Genomic DNA, 7,633 nt, shown 5'->3' with positions numbered 1-7,633 from the left:
CTCGTCCACCTCCCCGGATGAGGATCCGTCGTCCATCTCGCCATCCCGCCGGTTCAGCCGCCCCGTCCTCCACCTCCAAAGGAGCTGCTCCGACGATCGCCTCGTCTATCGCGGCTGCTCCATCCCCACAGTGCCGCCTTAACCTGCTCCATCGGAACCGCAGCATCCTCACCGACTCCTCGGACGAAGCCGAGGCCTACTCGGCGCCACCAAAGAGGTTGTACACTCATCGCATCGCACCTTCTCCTTAACTCGACCTCCCGGCGCCGACGGTGCTCCATCCCGCACCCCCATGGAGCGGCTACCTTGAAGCCGGCGCCGCGGGCGACATCTCCACGGCGGCTCTCCCCCAGTGCGAGGCCCCTTCGGCGGCGGCGTCCATACCAGCCGGATCTGCTGCTGCTGCTCCGGCTCTCGCTCGCTCGCTCGCGCTGCTGCTGCTGCTCCGGCTCTCGCTCGCTCGCTCGCGCTGCTGCTGCTGCTCCGGCTCTCGCTCGCTCGCCCAGCTGCTGCTGCTGCTCTCCCCCTTGCTCGTGCTGCTGCTCTGCTCCGATTAAGCCACACTTCGGTCGACTGAATCGACTTTTGGGTCAGTCAATTTTCAGGGGTTGGGGGGCTCGCCGGAGTTAAGGAAGAACCACCCGCAGCGGGGACGGGGGCTCGCCGGAGAGGTACCCCACTATCTATCTTAGGGTTCAGGGTGGGGGCGGGGGGCCTAGAGGGCTAGCCGGGGCGGCGGTGGCGAGTTGTTTCGGGGCGGCGAGGCGGCGCTGGGGCCGGCGGTTCGGCCGGTGGTGGTTGGCGGCTCAGGGGGGTGCAGGTTGAAGATGAACTGCAGGCCCTCCCTAAACTACATGTCAAGTGCCTCTCTGCTACCATTGCGTTCAGTTTCGACAGTAGCATTCAGATTCCACAGTAAATTTTAGTTTCGACAGTTAAGTTCAGAGTCAACAGTTTTTACCTCATCTGTTGTAGTCAGGTGGTTTTTGGTGATGTTAATTTTACATCCATTTTACATCATCTATTGGAGATGCTATTAGAATCCCACTTGAGATTGACGATGTGTGTCTTGTGCTGCTTCAGCCTTGACGTCTTACGGCTCACCGGAGCTGCTCCAACGACAGAACAATCCATCACAACAGAGCAGTGCCCTGGACGCCGTCTACAGATTCCTCAGATCTTCCTCCACACCTCCGACAGCCACCTCTGCCTCAACTACTTCAGCGACCAACCCAATGATGCTGAGGTCGACACGGCTACGGCAAAGAGGTTGTACACTTGTTGCATCACTTATTACTATACATTCACGTCGATCCATTAGGGCTATTTTGGTTCAACGGAAAAACGTCGATCCACTGGTTGTTACCATCACTCTAAATTTTTGCATGCTCTCCTTACATAATCTCACCATATTTTTTTCGTATGCATGTCAAATATTGTACACAGTCATGCTGAACATGTAGAGAAAAAGAGAAGAGTTTTGCGCGGCAATACAATGTCATGCAGACATCGCTCCATGGTGGGTTCAATGGCAAACCCTCCCCATCCCTCTCCAGATTGTAATCCAGAGGAAGATATCTGTTCTGAGGCGGATTCAGACGCCGCTGACCACTCCTATTTACCCCCCAAGGTGTTTGCTCTACCTTGGCATGATGATGTTAGTCATATCATGCATATGTTGCCTTGCAGTGCCTACTTTTGACATCATATATGTCATCTGCTTAGTTTAGACATGTTCTATAATGCCACCTGTTTAGTTTCTATATCATATATGGGAATTATGCAGTCTCGTGTCTTTTAGCCAGCCATAATATATGTGAAATGTGCAATGCCATCCTGTTTAACCAGGCATCATATATTTGAATGATATCTTGCCCATCCTTTTCTTCATTACATTTCCATTTGTTGACAATGTTTGTACATTAAACTACTCTTCCTGTGAATCAGCCATTTGGGTGGGAGATGGAAAAATCTGGAGTGAAAACAAGGCCTTTGGAGCAGACAGTGCTACCTGTCGAAGCAGATCTCTTGTTGGGTCCCGATAGCTCCTCAGAGATGGATTCAGAGACAGATGACCAGTCCTATTCCCCCACTGAGGTGTATGCTCTAACTTGGCACGGTTATACTGCTCATATCATGCATACGGTGTCTTGCATTGCATAGTTTAGACATCATATACACAATATTCAACACCATGTTCTTAGTTCAGACATCATATCGAATGCCCTCTGTTTAGCATATAAATCACATATGTGAATTAAATGATGCAATCCTGATTACTTAGATAACATGTAGGTGAATTATGTCATGCGATCCTGTTTAGTTATTCATCATATCTTTGAATTATGTTATGCTATGCTATCCAGTTTAGATAGACATCATATATGTGAAATTATGTCATGCTATCCGTTTTAGTTAAACAATATACATGTCAACTATTTCATGCCCTCTTTTTTCCACACTATCTATTGCATCTGTCTCTCTTACAATGTCTGTACATTCAACTATGTTTCCTGTTTATCAGCCATTTGAATTGGAGTGGGTGATGCCAGTATCTAGCGGACTAAAAATACGGTCTTCAAATAAAACAGTGCTACCTCTTGGTGGACATAGCACCCCGGTTGTACATGCACAAGAACCAGCCCTACCACACATAACCCAAACTCTCGCAGATTGTACCCCTACTGCGATGGACAGAGAACCAGCTTCACCCAATCTAACCCCAACCCTAGCCGATAGTAACCCAGTTCCTGTTGACACAGCACCATCTCCACCACAGAGCTCCCAAACAAGAGCAGTTAGTAAGGCAGCTCCAGTGCCCAAAGGGCCAGTACTATCACGGCGAACCCCAACTCCACCAGTTAGTACGCCTATTCCTGTGGAGGAAGCACAACCAGCTAGTCGTAGTTTAGCATCTATCGCATTTGATGTTGTTAAATCGTATGTGCGTATCTTCCCATCTTGGAAATATTATACTGAAGATGAAGGAAAATGCCAGTTGCAGGTGTTTGTCCAGGAGTTATGTGTAAGTAATGTTATTCATAGCAATTACTTTGCTTCGTCCCATACATCCTACCTGCATGATGGTTATAATACAGCAAATTTTCCCATTTTTCTCTATAGAGAAGGACCGATTTGGAAACTCAGGATGAGGTAACCTGTGCTAATACCTCTGCTATCTTCAAGAATGCTTGGTGGTAGTATCGGAATTACCTGAAGAAAACGTACTTCACCGGCAAAGAAACTCATCAAATTCCCTTATGTTCTCCTGAGACACATTTACTGGACGATGACTGGGAACGCCTTGTTCTATACTGGTCCCGAACCAAGAATGTGGTAAGGTCTATGAGCTCATTTTCTATTTTTAAGTATTATATTCTTGCGTCTTACTGTACTCTGTTCATGTAGAACAAGTGCCTAAACCTGAAGAACAACTGTTCTAATTTAAGATTCCATTGCTATCATAGTTCAACAAAGCGCTAGGCGTTAATTGTGCGTTTTGCCACCGCCTTGCGCTTTACTGACCAAAGCGCATGCTTATGCGCAGTTATGCACAGATTATGCGTAGTTATGCGCAATGCGTTTTGCCAACGCCTAGAGCCTAGGCGCGCTTAAGCGCTCGCTTAGGCGCGCCTTTTTTAACTATGATTGCTTTGCTCTTGTATCACTATATTTACTCATACAAACTTATTTTTAAATTGAAGGATCCAATCGAAACTCCAATGGCACAGCAGGTATGTTCATGCATGTTTCTTTAACAGGTTTGCTCTTATCAATAGCTCTGTTGATTTCAATTTCAATTGTGTATACAGTTGACTTTCATATCATGCACATTACTAGCATCACAACAGAGCCAATAGTGTTGTTGTACATGTAGACCCGTGGTACCCATCTGAAATCTTGTTGTGCCGTGTAATTTCCCACGCTTTGTATTCTTTCACTGCTGCTTTGTCTTGAACTGATATGATTTGAACCGTGTCTCTATTTTGATTTGGCAAGACAATGCAGTGTCCATAGGACATAGATATATGTTTGTTTGATGCTTTCATTATGTACTAGTACTTGGCAATAGAAGACTTGGTAGTTTAATCCTGTCCACCTTACTAATGAAATGGTTCACCGAAATGAGTTTCATATACTAGTACATGCTAAACTTGTTATGTGTCTGCTTGTTTCTTCTTTTAGAATGCTGACAGAATATTGGGGAAGAGTGCCTTATTAAGCAATGGTAAAGGAAGTAATGCAGATAAGGTTTAGGATAGTGACACATCCTTGTTGGTCTCCAACAAAGCTGATAAAACAGCTAAGGAAGACTATCTTGAAGACAACGAGACAACCCCAAAGTCCTGTCTTGGTTTAGTGTTCGAGTTACTGGCCACTACCGCTTGCACAAGCTATTCAAACTCACTGTCTGAATCATTTCGGTTTCTTGAGTCTCAACTACAAGCTGAAAGACATCGATCAGCTGTGCTGCGACAAGAAGTGGAAGGACTGCGGAAGTCCCTGGAGCATTCAGATGCATACTTTCTGGTGCAACAGCAAGCGTTGGAGGATTTTAGCGCCAAACAGGACAAAGCTAATCAGCTTGCTAAGCTTATTGCCAGCATGGTGGATACCCAGGATAACGTTTCTTGAGCTCTTCTGAAGTTGTTTCAGTTATGCTCTTGTTTTGTTGCCGCGTTTATTTGCACTGGTGGCCAATTTTGACGGCCAGTGTATGTAATGTGCTGCTTTGTTCCCTATATGTGCACTGGTGGCGAACTTTGATGCCCAGTGGATGTAATATGTGTAATAGCGGTAATAGGCTAGCGTTAATTGCTTGCTTATTTATTTCCTTATTGTCTTGTTTAGTTGTTTGCTTGTAGTCACTGCAGTTCTTTTTCTGTTTTTTTCTAGTGGCCACAATAGCCTATTTTTGGTAACTAGGACAAAATAATCATGGCAACACACGGACTGTTGTAACCATGGGCCTCCTGCAGGCCGTATGATCCATGGGCCTTCGTCCGGCCGTAGGATCCATCGGCCTTCTATACGGGCCTTAGGGTCCATGGGCCTTCTACGGGCCGTAGGGTCCATGGGCCTTCTACGGGCCGTACGATCCATGGGCCTTCTACGGGCCGTACTATCCATGGGACTCATACGGGCCGTAGGATCCAAGGGCCTTCTATGGGGCGTATCATCATTTCGCCAATCATGGGCCGTACTATTCGTGGACCATAACGGGCCGTTAATAGGCCGTATTTGATAACTCTATGAAAACAGCCCAACGGGTTTTTTTTGACTTGAAAACGGCCCAACGTATTAACGGTCCGCAAACGGGCCGACTGTAACGACGGGCTGAATTTGGCCCACAAGCAGAAAATGACAGTAACGGGCCGTATGTAACCGAATGCTGCAAATGAGCCCAAGAATCAATGGGCCCTGAGAAGGCCGAAAGATAACTTGGGCTGGAAACGGCCTAATGGAATAATGGGCCGTTAATGGGTATAAAGTGATACACTGTTCATTACGGGCCAGTTTCACCACGGGTCGTTAATGGGCCAAGAGTTACAAAGGTCCTCATATGGGCCGAAAGAAGTCATGGGCCACACATGGGCCGGAAGTTAAAACGGGCTGAATCATATTGGACGGCCCAGATGACGCTACTGGGCCTAATTCGGGTAGGGCGTAACGGGCCCTAGGTTAGCGGGCTGTAAATGGGCTATATGCGAACAGGCCGTTAATAGGCTTTCCGTGGGCCGGCCCGCCACCTTTTGACCAAGTCAAACGGGCCGGCCTTTCAAAGGAATGGGCCTCTGTTGGGCCGTGCCACGTGTCGCCGTATCATAGGCGCCTTCGGTCCAATGAGCGGATGACATCTGTCCCAACGGTGAGCCGACACGTGTTTCCTCCAGCCAATGATGATTTTACACGTGGAAAATCCCCATTGGTCGGGGCTGTTAACGGGTTATCGGATCCAAAACCCGACCCGATAGCTTAACGGCGTTCCATTATGGTGGATGCCACGTGTCGGTCACCCTTGACGAAAGCACTTCTATGACGCGCGATTTATCGTCATGGAAGTGGACACTTCCGTGATGATAATTTTGGTAATGTCATGGAACACTTCTACGACAGCACAGGTATGACTATCTTGATTTTGTCATAAATTTGTCATGGATGTACATGCATGACAAAAACGCGACCTACTGTGACAAACACGTATCATCACGGAAGTGTATTTTTTTTGTAGTGCAAGTTATCCAGGTGTGGTTGAATTGACAACTCAACTGCTAATACTTGAGAATATTCTTTGGGTCCCCTTGTGTCGAATCAATAAATTTGGGTTGAATACTCTACCCTCGAAAACTGTTGCGATCCCCTATACTTGTGGGTTATCAAGACTATTTTCTGGCGCCGTTGCCGGGGAGCATAGCTCTATTCTTTGAGTCACTTGGGATTTATATCTGCTGGTCACTATGAGGAACTTGAAAGACGAGAAAACAAAAATCTATCCCTCAACTACGAGGGGAGGTAAGGAACTGCCATCTAGCTCTGGACTTGATTCACCTTCTGTTTTGAGTAAGCTTGCGACACCTAAACCTGCTTCTGTTATTCATTCTGATATGTTGCATGTTATTGATGATGCCACTTCTGCTATGCATGATACTTATGATGAAACTACTTCTATGCTTGATACTACTGTGCCACTTGGTGAATTTCTTGATGAACAACTTGCTAGGGCTAGAGAGAATGAAATTATTGAAACTGATAATATTGAAGATAGTGATGATGAAGACTCTCCCCCTAATAAATATGAATTGCCTGTTGTGCCTAAGGGTTATGTTCTGGATGAAGAATCCGCTAGAGCTATTCTTGCTTGCAATGATAGAAGTGATCTTAAGAAGTTATTAGCTAAATGGAAGCAGCAATCTCTTAATGCTAGAATGAAACCTGACCCTGCTTTTGCTACTTCACCTATCTATGCTACTGATAAGGATTATGAATTCTCTGTTGATCCTGATATAATTACTTTGGTTGAATCCGATCCTTTTTATGGCTATGAATCTGAAACTGTTGTGGCACATCTTACTAAATTAAATAATATAGCCACCCTGTTCACTAATGATGAGAGAACTCACTACTTTTATATCCTTAAAATATTTCCGTTCTCATTAAAGGGTGATGCTAAGATATGGTTTAATTCCCTTGATCCTGGTTGTGTGCGTAGTCCCCAGGATATGATTTATTACTTCTCTGCTAAATATTTCCCTGCTCATAAGAAACAAGCTGCTTTAGGGGATATATATATAATTTTGTGCAAATTGAAGAAGAGAGTCTCCCACAAGCTTGGGGGAGGCTTCTCCAATTACTTAATGCTTTGCTTGATCATCCTCTTAAGAAAAATGAAATACTTGATATCTTTTATAATGGACTAACCGATGCTTCCAGAGATTACCTGGATAGTTGTGCTGGTTCTGTTTTCAGGGAAACAACACCGGATGAAGCTGAAATTCTATTGAATAATATGTTGACAAATGAAAATAATTGGACACTTCCTGAGCCAACTCCTGAGCCTATTCCTAAACCAACTCCGAAGAAGAGGGGTGTTCTATTTCTCAGTCCTGCAGATATGCAAGAGGCAAAGAAATCT

This window comes from Aegilops tauschii, chromosome 1 (assembly GCF_002575655.3).
Source record: "Aegilops tauschii subsp. strangulata cultivar AL8/78 chromosome 1, Aet v6.0, whole genome shotgun sequence".
Lineage (NCBI taxonomy): Eukaryota > Viridiplantae > Streptophyta > Magnoliopsida > Poales > Poaceae > Aegilops > Aegilops tauschii.
The sequence above is the reverse complement of the archived record's forward strand: the minus strand, read 5'-3'. Positions refer to the sequence as shown.